At 41.1% G+C, this 13407-nt stretch overlaps 1 protein-coding gene and 1 long non-coding RNA gene across 2 annotated transcripts in view; one reads left to right on the forward strand and one right to left on the reverse strand.

Moving 5' to 3' along the window:
- The window catches only part of COL4A3 (collagen type IV alpha 3 chain), a 156988-nt gene that overhangs the window by 36040 nt on the left and 107541 nt on the right, over positions 1 to 13407 (forward strand). The gene's annotated exons all lie outside the window — the stretch shown is intronic.
- The window catches only part of LOC138434234 (uncharacterized), a 30837-nt gene continuing 21489 nt past the window's right edge, over positions 4060 to 13407 (reverse strand). Inside the window, exon 3 of the long non-coding RNA XR_011254687.1 lies at positions 4060 to 4244. This is a non-coding gene — a long non-coding RNA (uncharacterized lncRNA). The remainder of the gene's footprint in view (positions 4245 to 13407) is intronic.

Genomic DNA, 13407 nt, shown 5'->3' on the forward strand with positions numbered 1-13407 from the left:
CCTCACCATTGTCACATGCCATCTGGCCCACAGAGGGAGTGTGACTTTGGACAAGGGACTTCCCTCTCTAAAAGTTTAGAAATGTTCACAGAAGATTCAAAATAGCGCTCACAATAGAGGTGGGGAGTAGAAGGTACTTACTGTCAGATGTAAGATAGACCCAAGGATGTATTGTCCAACATGGGGAACATAGCCCACACTTTGTAATAATTGTAAATGGTATATAATCTTTAAAAATTGCATAAAAACAAAACAAAATCATGGTCACAATAATTTAAAATAAGATGACTAAACTGGAGGGCTATCTTAATATTTTACGCATATCTAAAATTTTTCTTCTGTTGGTTTAACACTGCAGAGTACCAGCTGTTTTTCAGTCTTAACTAAGGACACCGTTAAGCTTCCCTTGTGGCTCAGCTGGTAAAGAATCTGCCTGCAATGTGCGAGACCTGGATTCGATCCCTGAGTTGGGAAGATCCCCTGGAGAAGGGAAAGGCTACCCACTCCAGTATTCTGGCCTGGAGAATTCCATGGGTTGTATAGTCCATGGGGTCACAAAGAGTCATACATGACTGAGCAACTTTCACTTCACTTCACTTCAAGGACACAGGAGAGAACATTTTAATTAGGGAATGAAAGATTCAGGTGAGGCACAGAGAAGCACGTTACCAGTAAGTGAAGACTGGTAAAAGGCTTCCCAGGTGGCTCAGTGGTAAAAAAAAAAAAAAAAAAAAAAAATTCACCTGCCAAGGCAGGAGACTCAGGAGCCTTGGGTTTAGTCCTTGGATCTGGAAGATCCCCTGGAGGAAGAAATGGAAACCCACTCCAGTATTCTTGCCTGGGAAATTCCATGGACAGGGAATCCTAGCGGAGTATAGTCCATGGGGTCACAAAGAGTCAGACATGACTTAGCAACTAAGCACACAGCACAAAGACTGGTAAACATAGCAATGGGGCATCTCAAAATAAATATCTTGCGATGTTTATCACAAAAAAAATTCCATTTTCCTCTGGACGATTTACCTGGGCAATTGCAAACTCTGTGGTTTTATAGCAGAGTTAGTTACCAGTTTCCTTGTCTATCATCCCCCGGCCCACCGTCCCTTGGGTTGTTTCTATCACTGACACCACTTGGACGTATTTGCCCCTGGAAATTCTTGCCAGTAGCACACCATCATTGTAGAAAAGAAGTGTTTTTGAGACTTAAATGTAACCAGGTAATCAATGCCCCTTTGTAATTCATTTTGGCTCATTCTCCAACAGGACTGGGTCAAAACAGACTAAAGGATTTATCTCTAATCTGAAACATTCCAAAGAGATTGATTTGAAACTTCCCTAAAGTCCCTGAAAATACTCAGCTGGAGATATGACTCAGGGTCAGGCTGAATCCCCTGCTTCTGTGTTCCAGGACAACAACCATGGCATGAAAATCACCTGGGGGAGCTTCTCAAAAATACAAAATCCCAGGCTTAAGATGAATCAAAATGAAGACTGGTGACCGGGAGCAGAAGCTCAGAAACGGGTGCTTTTCCCATGTTCCCTGGGTAATTCTTGTGCACCTAGAAAGATCAGAAAACTAGTATGAAGGATGGGTCATGCCTTCGATGATTTTTAAGAGAACTCGAAGGTTGAGGCAAGTGTTATCTTTATATTTTATGTGCTAATTCATGACTTATACCGCATGTTTGCTCATAGCCTTGAAGGTACTGCATTCCCTAGGCATGAACATGGTTTGACCTTGTAATAGCATGCTCAAAGCAGAAGGAATTATAGAGATGACCTTGACCAACCTAAGGAAGCTGAACATCAAAAAGACTGAAGCCTTTAATGTGTGCATGTGGATAAATGCTTGCAGAACCTGAATGTGGGCTGAACCTGGCCTGTCTTCAGACATTTCTTTTTATGATATGATGGTCATTGGAAGAAAAAGAACAGGAATAAATTTTGTGCCCTTCCACAGTGTACGTGTGCATATTGAGTTCTAAGCAAGGGTTTTTTTTGTTTGTTTTTTGTGTTTTGTTTTTTTTTTCAATCTAGAGCTACTTTCCAATAGAATATGGGATTCAAGTGTTCACAAAGTCCTTCCTGAGTGCCAGCAGCCCAAGGCACCCTGCTGGTCTCCATTGTCTCAAATGGTACTGATTCCCACGTAGGGTTTCACGCTTTGTTCTCTTATTGGATCTCATCCATCCTCTTCTCTTCTACATCCGTGGCTCTTTAGGACTAGCCCACTATCTAGTTTTTCCCATAGTTCCAAACACAGCTACAGTGCATAGGTTGGTGCTTAACGAATGCGTGTTGACTTAAGAGTTGCCCAGTTCTAGAAATCAAGAAAGATGATGGTGGATGTTTCTCGTATACACTAAAGCTAAAACTCAAAACTGCTCACACTCACAAAATCATTCATAGCAGACGTTTTGGCAGTATTGTTGTTCAGCTGCTAAATCAAGTCTGACTCTGTGACTCCATGGACAGTAGCATGCCCTCAATCTTTCCCAGCATCAGGGTCTTTTCCAATGAATCGGCTCTTCGCATCAGGTGGCCAAAGTAATGGAGCTTCAGCATCAGTACAGGGGAGGAAAATCTTTTCTTCTGCCCTCTTGTGCTTGTACCTGAGGCTTGTAAATTAAATGAACAGAAGCCAGATTAACAGAACAAAAGCATACAACTTTTATTTGACGTTAATATTTTTATATGCATGATAGCTTCACAGAAAAGAAGTGAAAAACCAGGAAGTGGTTAGACTTGGGGGCTTATATGCTATTTTAACAAAGGACAACAAATTGTGGCGAAGTGACTAGACAGAAAAAGAGGATATTGGGCTTTTGCAAGTGCTAAATATATGGACCCAACCAGTCCACCCTAAAGGAAATCAGTCCTGAATAGTCATTGGAGGGACTGATGCTGAAGCTGAAACTCCAATCCTTTGGCCACCTGATGCGAAGAACTGACTCACTGGAAAAGACCCTGATGCTGGGGAAGACTGAAGGTGGGAGGAGAAGGGGATGACAGAGGATGAGATGGTTGGATGGCATCACCGACTCAATGGACATGAGTTTGAGTAAGCTCCGCAAGTTGGTGATGGACAAGGAGGCCTGGCATGCTGCAGTTTATGGGGTCGCTAAGAGTCGGACACGACTGAGCGACTGAACTGAACTGAAATATATGGGGGAATCTAATGGTAGATAAAAGTTACTTCTTAAGGTTTGTTTATGCGGATTCATCTCAGTGCTTTGTCCCTGGAGATGAGGGTTGTTCCTTTTCCTGGAATAGATAGAAGAGAACACCTTTGTAAGGGGAATATAAGACCTGCTTTTAGGCAGACAAGGGGGTGGGCAGAGCACACTTTCTGTAACTATTCACATTTACCTTCAGCTCAAAATAATCCTTAACCCAAAGTAGAAATTTTCAAGGTAACATATTCTGATCCCCTTCAGCAGCACAAATAGAGCTAAAATGTTTGGAGTCTAGTTTCTAGAAATCTAGGCACACATTCCCAAAGTACGGTTCTCTAAGAGAATGTTTTAGTTCTTTCTGTGCTTTGTATTTTTAAACTTGTCTCTCATCAGGTACACAATGTTAATTACAATTAAGTTTATGTTTCCAGTGTTCAACTACAAAGGTCAAATCTCTGCTTGTTTTTGGTTTTTGGTTGTGTTTTTTTCTAAAATATTATTATGCAAATTTTTTAAAATGCAGAACATTTGTAAGAGTTTTTCCCTGTAATTTACTGAAATTCAGGCTTGAAATTCTATTTTTTTACACTTTTTAATGAGAAAATCATAAAAATGTCTCAAATGTTTTTCAAAATAGTTTTGCTTATACAAATAATTTAGTTTAATTAGATCGAGATGTTACCCTGCTGAATCTCTCTTCTAGAGTCTATCAGCCCCAAAAAGGAACCAAGAAAGTAAAACGTGAACAGTACTGACTTAGCATCTGTGTAAGAGCAAGAGGATATTTTCTCTATATATAAACAATCCCCTTATTTACAACTTCATGAGCTGTTTTAAGACATGAAACTTTTCCACTGAAGAGGAAAACAATTCCCCCTGTTGGTAAAATTTTAACAGTAGTTTAATAGAAGGGACATAGTTTAGTGAGTTCAAAAAGCAAAATCCAAAATAAGGAAAATCAAAGAAAGAAAATCCAACATATTTTGGGTTGAAAAAGCGAATTTGTTGCATCTCAGACTTGCACTGCATTTGGGGGCTCTCTTCTCAGTCAGTGGTTTTAGTTGAACTCTGAAAGCAAAAAGAATAGAAGCAGAGATTAGTTTCCCATTGACCTTGATTTTAACAGATTGAAATCCAAGGTGTGGGGTCATGTGTTTAAAGAAACAAATAGTTCATTCTAAATTCTGAGAAATGCCTGATGTTATTACAGACAGCAGCCAAAAACAATTGTAGAATAGAAAGGATTCTGAATGGAACAAGATATTTAAAACCACTTAAGGGACTTAAGCATTCCAATCATATGTACTTCTCTTATTGAAATTTATGACTGTTATCTATTGGAAGGACTTCCCAGGTGGCCCAGTGGTAAAGAATCCAGCTGCCAATGCAGGAGATGCAAGAGACTCAGGTTTGGAGTTCCTGGGTCAGGAAGATCCCCTGGAGAAGAAAATAGCAATCCACTCCAGTATTCTTGCCTGGGAAATCCCATGGACAGAGGAGCCTGGTGAGCTACAGTCCATGGGGTTGAGAAAGAGTAAGATAAGACTTTGCAACTGAGCATACACAAATACATCTATTGGAAACATAATCAAATTCATATTATCATAAGCGCCCCCAATCCCAAATAAGATATTGGTCTAGTTTACCATTACTTGTTTTGACAGATTCTTCAGACACCGAAGGATGTTGTATTATTCAGTTCAGTTCAGTTCAGTTCAGTCACTCAGTCGTATCCAACTCTTTGTGACCCCATGAATCGCGGCACACCATGCCTCCCTGTCCATCACCAACTCCCGGAGTCTACTCATGTCCATCGAGTAGGTGATGCCATCCAGCCATCTCATCCTCTGTCGTCCCCTTCTCTTCCTGCCCCAAATCCCTCCATTAGACTATTCCCATGGAAATTTTTTTTCTTATTTAATTGTCCTTCTTAGCAAATGTTAAGAAGGACATGTAACATTTACATAATTTTGCATAAAAAATATAACATTTTTACTCTATGTATTTCTTGAAACCTTCATTTCTATACTATGGCTGTCTTTCTTTGGTATCCCAAGTTTGCAGTTTATTCTAGACCGATGATGCTGGTATGTTGGTGTTAAAAATGAGGCCATAGGCTCTTCCCTGGCAGTCCAGTGGCTAAGAAACTATAATACACTTTAAATACCAACCCTTAACCATTAACCTGAAATGCCAGTGCACTAAGCCCTATTTAATAAGTTTGATTTTAGGGTTGGTAGCAGCACAAAAATCCATGTTCAGAATTCCTTTCCAGAATTCTTGTATGTTCTACTAAATACAGGGTCATTGAGTTTGATGTTTTTGAGTGCAGCATGTGTTCAACACGATGTGACAGTGTAGGGTGTCCAGTGGGTGATCAAGGCCACACAAGTTCTAGCTGGCCTGCAGTGTGTAATTCACCTGTGGTCAGACTGCTGGGTAATGTAGCCTAGTCTGCGTTCATGACTATGCCCATGGAATTTTTTTTTTTCATATTTAATTGTCCTTCTTAGCAAATGTTACCATTTTTAATCTATGTATTTCTTGAAACCTTAATTTCTATACTTTGGCTGTCTTTCTTTTGCATCCCAATTTTGTTGTTTGTTCTAGAACGATGATGCTGGGGTTAAAAATGAGGCCACGGGGACTTCCCTGGTGGTCCAATGGCTAAGAATCGGCTCTTCCATTGCAGAGGGCACGAGTTCAATACTTGGTGAGGGAACTAAGATTCCCACATGCTCAACATAGCCAAAAATAAATAAAAATAAATTTAAAAAGAAGCCGTATATTCCAGGAGCAAAGACTGTTTTTATCTCCCAGTCCATTTTTTTCTCAGCAATAGTATTCCACAGAAAAAAATTTACAAATATTTTCAAAATTATCAACATAATTTAAGCATTCCCTTAGAACAAAAGCTTCTTGAATATGGGATGTTCATGCCTGGATCTCCAGCAGCTAGATCATTGCCAGACACATAGTAAGGGCTTCACAAATATTCATTGACTTACAGTCTTAATTAGAACCAGGGAATACAGTAGTGAAAAATAATAAGATCTTTGATAGCATGGAGCTTACATTATTGATGAGAGGGGCAATTTGCAGCATGAATATCACTGACTGGCATCTCAGTGGCACATTGTAGATCTGAACTATCTGAATTCAAATCTAAGTTCCACTATTTACTAGCTGGGTGACCTTGGGATAATTACTGAGTCTCTCTGTGCCTCAGGTTTTTTCAACTGTAATATGTTGCAAAGATTAAATGAAATAATATAAATAGCATACTTAGACCAATGCCCAAAACAGAAATAGACTCACATAGAAAACAAACTAATGGTTACCAAAAGCGAAAGAATGGGAGAGAGGGATAAATTAGGAGTTTGGGACTAACATATATGCACTATTATATGTAAAATAAGTAGCAAGGATCTACTGTATAGCACAGGGAACTATATTCAATATAGTGTAATAATCTATAATGGAAAAGAATCAGAAAAAAAAGAATATATGTATGTATAACTGAATCACATTGCTGTACGTTATTGTATAGCCGCTAAGTCGTGCCCAACTCTTTTCGACTCCATGGACTCCCCCAACTAGGCTACTCTGACCATGGGATTTTCCAGGCAAGAATACTGGAGTGGGTTGCCATGTCCTCCTCCAGGGGATCTTCCTGACCCAGGGATTGGACCTGCAGTTTCCTGTATCGGCAGGTGAGTTCTTCACCACTGAGCCACCAAGGAAGCCCCACTTTGCTGTATACTGAAAATAATACCACATTGTAATCAACTCTAATTCAATTAAAAAGAACAATGCCTGGCATGAATGTACAATAAATCTAAGCTATTATTTTTAGGTGTGACTTGGTACTAGCTTGCTTTTGATTTTTTCTTCCTTTGCTTCTTTTTGTCTCTCTCCTGTCTTTCTACCTTAATTCCTTTTGCTTCTCCCTTCCCCTTTCCCCTTTCCCCTTCTCCTTCACTCTCATCCTGGCAGGGACTCTCATAAGCATTACTAAATTCATCATACACATGAAGGGGCCCATGCTGACTCATAACACAGAATTTCTGAGTTTCTGCTGCTGCTGCTGCTAAGTCGCTTCAGTCGTGTCTGACTCTGTGCGACCCCATAGATGGCAGCCCACCAGGCTCCCCTGTTCCTGGGATTCTCCAGGCAAGAACACTGGAGTGGGTTGCCATTTCCTTCTTCAATGCGTGAAAGTGAAAAGTGAAAGTGAAGTTGCTCAGTTGTGCCCAACTCTTAACAACCCCATGGACTGCAGCCTACCAAGCTCCTCCGCCCATGGGATTTTCCAGGCAAGAATCCTCGAGTGGGGTGCCATTGCCTTCTCCATCTGAGTTGCTAGAGATGGGCTAATCCCTTGTTGGTATTTTTCTTATGAAGTCCTCTTCTCTAGCTTAATCTTGTTGCCAACAATTGCCTAGCTGAACACAGGACCAAAAATCCAGGGATTTTCACATTTTATTCCCAGACTTGCCTCAACCACACTTTGTCTCTTGCTTATATGTAGCTTTCCTATTTAATCAGGGACCTAAAAAATGTTCCCTCACTGTGTGTCTGGATCCTTGGGAAAAAACTTGTATTGTCAAGCATGTTTGTGAGTGTGCACATACGTAAATACAAATCTTAAAAATCAGACCAGTTTTTAATTTTCTGTATACTTGACTAAAGGGTGTCCCAGGTGGCTCAGTGGTAAAGAATATGCCTGCCAATGCAGGAGACATAGGAGAGACCTGGGTTTGATCCCTGGGTTGGGACGATCCCCTGGAGGAAGAAATGGCAACCTACTCCAGTATTCTTGCCTGGAGAATCCCATGGACAGCAGAGCCTGGTGGGGCTACAGTCTATGGGTCGCAAAGAGTTGGATACAACTGGCGACTTAGCAAGCACGCACGCATACTTGACTAATGGCTGGTCATATGCATAGGTGTACAGCTCAAGAACCTGTGTATAGGTGCAACAGCAGTAATGAAAAACAAGATTCATGTGTCCTCTCTGTTCACCTTTTAAATTGTGTAAACAAAAGTTATAAAAATATTCAATTATATTCCATTTAAGAAACAAAAGTTTCCTTAGAAGTAATTGGTTACTTTACAAAAATTGTACAATACTTCCCCATCTTATCTTGAAATTTAGAGGTCTGATACATCTGTTAGTTCACAGTTTTAAACAGTCTTATCTATATGCGATAGCTAGGACCGATAGTAAATTCTTTTGTTCTAGATCAGCAATCTGCAACAGCACAAACATTATTATATTCCTTTATAATGAGAGAATTTATTTTCATTGCCTTAGGACATGCAATGTTTTTATTATACCCCATAGTGACAGAATCTATATCTCATATTGGAATTTATTTTTAAAGTTGTTAATCATCCTAGAGATGAGTACATTTTCTTGAGAAGATTAATTTGTAGTTGAAATTATTATGGATCAAAATTTAAAATAACAAGGAAGCAAATATGGTACTTTATCAATGATAGTACTATATGCTGTTTCATAATGATGGAAACTCATTAGAATACATCTCAGTATACTGGTGTACATCTCAGTACGATAAATATTTGCTTGAAATCTTCCCAAGTTCAAGATACTCTCTTTCGAGTTTCTTGAACTTTAAATCTTGTTAAGACACGGTTCCTGCTTTTAAAGCGCTCTCATTTGATTAGGTTGAATATGATAAGGTCTGTGTAACTGAACCCAGTAGCAAGAAGTCAGACGTCATAAGCGAAGGGTCTTGGCAAAGCCAGCGTGTATCTGTGGAGATGGAGAGCCGCTGAGCTGAGATTCTAGGGCAGCAGCTCTCACCTGGGTCTCCCCAATGAAAATCAGTGGTCTATTTTCCAAAATACTGATGTCTGAGTTCAGCCTCTGGGGATCTGATTCACTTTCTCTGGGCTGTATTCTGGAACTTTGGAGGATTTTAAGAATTCCCTGGATAATTCTAGTATGTTAATCACTCAGTCATGTCCAACTGTTTAGAACCCCTGGACTGTAGCCTGCCAGGCTCCTCTGCCCATGGGATTCTCCAGGCAAGAATATTGGAGTGGATTGCCGTTTCTCTTCTCCAGGGGATCTTCCCGACCCAGGGATAGAGCCCAGGTCTCCCACATTGTGGGCACATTCTTTACCATCTGAGCCACCCGAGAAGTGACTGCCATCAATTGGTATGGTCCTGAAAAATGGATATGATTTTAATAGATCGGGATGGGGACTAGGGAGAGGGCAGGAACAAAAGGATGAGAGACCAAGAGGAGAGCCAGTGGGGGGAGGGGGGAGTGAATTATTGTGGGACCAATAGAAGGAGTAGAAAGTGCTCAAAGTGTGGCCTGCGGACCCACATACTGGGTATCACCTGGGAATTTATTGGGGATGCAGACCCCCGCACCAGACTTACTGCATGAGAATCTGCATTTTCAGAAGACCCCCAGGTGACTTACAGCAAGGGTCGAGGAGCACAGGCCAGATCACAGGCAGCCATGACGGCAACCACTGGCATTTATATACTCAAATACGATTTTACACGTTATCATCTCAGCCAAGCCTCTTATGAAGCCATAAGGAAGTAGTCTTCATCATAGCTCAGTTTCAAAATGGCAAAACTGAAACTGAGGCGGATTTGGTATAGTTCGCTCAGCTAGAGAGTGATAGAGCAGGGATTTGAACTCTAGATGCCTAACGCCAAAGCTCTTGCCCTATGGTCATACAACATGTCACCATTTCTGTGGTCTGAGGGGGGTTCTAGGGAACCCCCTGGAAGAGGATGGCTTTGAGATAGCCCCAGGTAGAAATCTAAGTCCTCGACAAGGAAGAGCAGGCCTGTGAAAGGGCAAAGACACCCACTCCCACCCCCTTGCCAGAGCTCTAGTAGGACAACTCAGGGGGCTTGCTGTCGGCACCCCTAACCTTTCCCACTCCTGCACCCCAGGCCTTTCATTCTAGATTACTAAAAAGGAGTTCTTGGTGCCTTAGAGGAAAAGTTCTAGGAAAATGCTGACAAAAGATAATACCCCCATGCAAATGGAATGCTTAGTCACTCGGACTTAAAATATTAATAAAAATCAAACACAGACTGGTGGTGGTTTAGTCACTAAGTCATGTGTGACTCTTGCAACCCCATGGACAGTAACCTACCAGGCTCCTTTGTCCATGGGATTCTCCAGGCAAGAATACTGGTGTGGGTTACCATTTCCTTCTCCAGGGGATCTTCCCAACCCAGGAATCGGACCTGGGTCTCTTGCATCGCAGGCAGATTCTTTACCAACTGAGCTACGAGGAAAGCCCCAAACACAGACTAAAAGGACATAAAAATAAATATCACTTCCAAGTATTTCTCTCTCTCCACTTATTTCCTTTCCTATCTCTTCCCTCCTCTATTTGACACACACACTTGCACATACAGTAGTTACCTTGACACAGAATTCCAGAAAAAGGAGCAAGATTCAAAACAAAAAATAAGAAAAAAAAAATTAGGGAGCACACAAAAAGTAAAAGAACCTGTGCTGTATCAAATATTTTTAACACATTAAAATTATTTTACCTAAAGTTTTCACAAAATCATTTTTATTTAAAACCACAGTGGTGGGGGAAGGAAGGACAGGGAAGAGGGGAAGAGCTGAGAAATTCCCAAAGGGAATTAGAGGGAAAGGGAGCATTAAAAGTAAACTTAAAAAAATAACATGTTTTGGCCTAAGCCAGCTATTTGAACACTAAATGTGGCTTGAGGAAAAGCAGTTCTGCCTACCATGGTCATATGTCACCAACGTGGTATAGCCACCAGCGCTGGGGTACTTTGGAGGTTATCTGAGGATAACCTTGGGAGGTTCCCCAGGAATGTATGGTCCAGGCTGCATCCAGCTGTGTCAGGATGCTCGATCTCAATGTCAGTTGTCTACAAGTCAACTGCTTTCTCAGTGGACCATCCCACACTTCCCTTCCTGCCCTCCTCACTCTAGCCAGCTGAGTCCAATAGCATGAAGTCCTCAATATGCCTTGCACTTTTTTCATCAGACCTGGGTTCAATCCCTGGGTCCGGAAGATCCCCGGGAGAAGGAAATGGCAACCCACTCCGGTATTCTTGCCTGGAGAATCCCATGGATGGAGGAACCTGGTGGGCTACAGTCCACGGGGTCACAAAGAGTCAGACACAACTGAGCAACTTAACTTTCACTTTCAGTCTTCACTTATTCTTCTTCTTTCGGGATATGTCTTCCCCAATAGATCTCTTCTTCTGAACCCTACACAGTCTGTAGAACCCATCTAGCCCCATCTCTCCTGTAGAACCTCCGTAATTCCAATCTTATGTGATCTTCACTTCCTGTGAATTAGAACAAGTAGATGTGTTGTTTTCAAGTCATCCTTCTTTATTGTAAAACTGTAGTCTCATTTTCATTACTATATCATACGTCATCTTATGAACGCAATAAAACTGATTTTTTTAATCCTTCCTTGAAGTATCTGTGGGGGTTTGCCATTTTTACTATCAGAAGCAGTACTGCTGTGAATATGTGTGTACATTTGTCCTGGTGCACGTGTGTCAGGGTCTCTCCAGGGAGTATCCTGGGTGTGGAATTGCCATGGAGTGGGGTGTGCACACTGTCATCTTGATTAGAAAATGCTAACATTTCCAGTGTTCTTGTTGGAAAACAGCTAACAGTCTCTCAGCAGGGTATGGGAGATTCAGCTTCTTCTCATGTTCGCCAACATTTGGTGCTGTCGGAGTTAATTTTTGCAGGTCTGGGACCCACTTTTAGGCTTCCCTGGTGACTCAGGCAGTAAAGAATCTGCCTGCAGTACTGGAGACCTGGGTTCGATCCCTGGGTCAGGAAAACACCCTGGAGAAGGGAATGGCTACCCACTCCAGTATTCTTGCCTAGAGAATCCCCTGGACAGAGGAGCCTGGCAGTCTACAGTCCTGAGGTCTCAGAGTTGGACATGACTAAGCATAGATGGGACCCACTTTTACTTTCGTCAAAATGGTACATGTATGTATACAATGAAATAGTACTCAGTCATTAAAAAAAAAAAATGGAATAATGCCACTTGCAGCAACATGGATGGACCCGGAGAATGTCATACTGAGTGAAATAAGTCAGAGAGAGAAGAAGAAATATCTTATGACATCCCTTACATGTGGAATCTAAAAGGAAATGAATACTAACAAATCAGAGATTCACAGAATTACAGAACAAACTTATGGTCGCAGGGGGCACAGGATAGTTAGGAGGGCTGGGATGCTCATGTACACACTGCTATATTTAAAGTGGATAACCAACAAGGACCTATTGTACAGCACAATGGGAACTCTATTTAATGTTATGTGGCAGCCTGGAGTGAAGTTTGGAGGGAGAATGGATCCATGTGTATGGATGGCTGAGTCCCTTCACTGTTCACTGTAAATTATCATAACATTGTTAATCAGCTATATCCCAATACAAAATAAAAAGTTTTTTAAAATGGTACATGTGAAGTCATGCCTAAATTTTGATTAAATATAGAGTTTTTCAATTTTCTAATGACTTTGGACATATTTATATATGTTTATGGACGGTTTGCGTTCCCACCTCTGTGAAATGGCTGGTCATATCTGTTGTCTGTTCTTGCATTTTTGATTCTCGGGGATTCTAACTCTCCATTAGCTCTATGTGTTGTGCATATCATATTGGAGTTTATGCTTTATCTCTTCATTCTCTTTATAGTATCTTTGGTAAAGAGAAAATATTTTCATTTGAACATGGTAGAATTTATCAATCTTTTCATACATAATCTGTGACTTTACATCTTGTTTATATAGCCTTCTCTACTGAGGTCATAGACAGACACTCAAATTTTCTTAAAAAAAGTTTAAATATTGCATCTTGTCCCTTTGACTCCTTAGTGCATTTTGGTATGGATCCTTTGTAAGGTATGAGATGGAGACACGTTGCCTTATTTTCTGTGCAGGTGACCAGCTGACTTAGCGCCATTGACTGAATAGTCTATCCTTTGCCCAGGGACCTGTGATGCTAGCCCTGTCGTACACGAGGCTTCCATATATGCAGGTCTAAGTCTGGGTTCTCTGTTGTTCCATCAGTCTGCTGTCTATCTCCATACCAGCACCACAGTGCTTCATTCCTATAGTTTTATATAATATGTCTTGAAATCTGCACTAGTATGTTCTCCTCCTGGTCCTATTAATCAGATCTGTTTTGGCTATCGCAGGCCTATTACA

This window comes from Ovis canadensis, chromosome 2 (assembly GCF_042477335.2).
Source record: "Ovis canadensis isolate MfBH-ARS-UI-01 breed Bighorn chromosome 2, ARS-UI_OviCan_v2, whole genome shotgun sequence".
Lineage (NCBI taxonomy): Eukaryota > Metazoa > Chordata > Mammalia > Artiodactyla > Bovidae > Ovis > Ovis canadensis.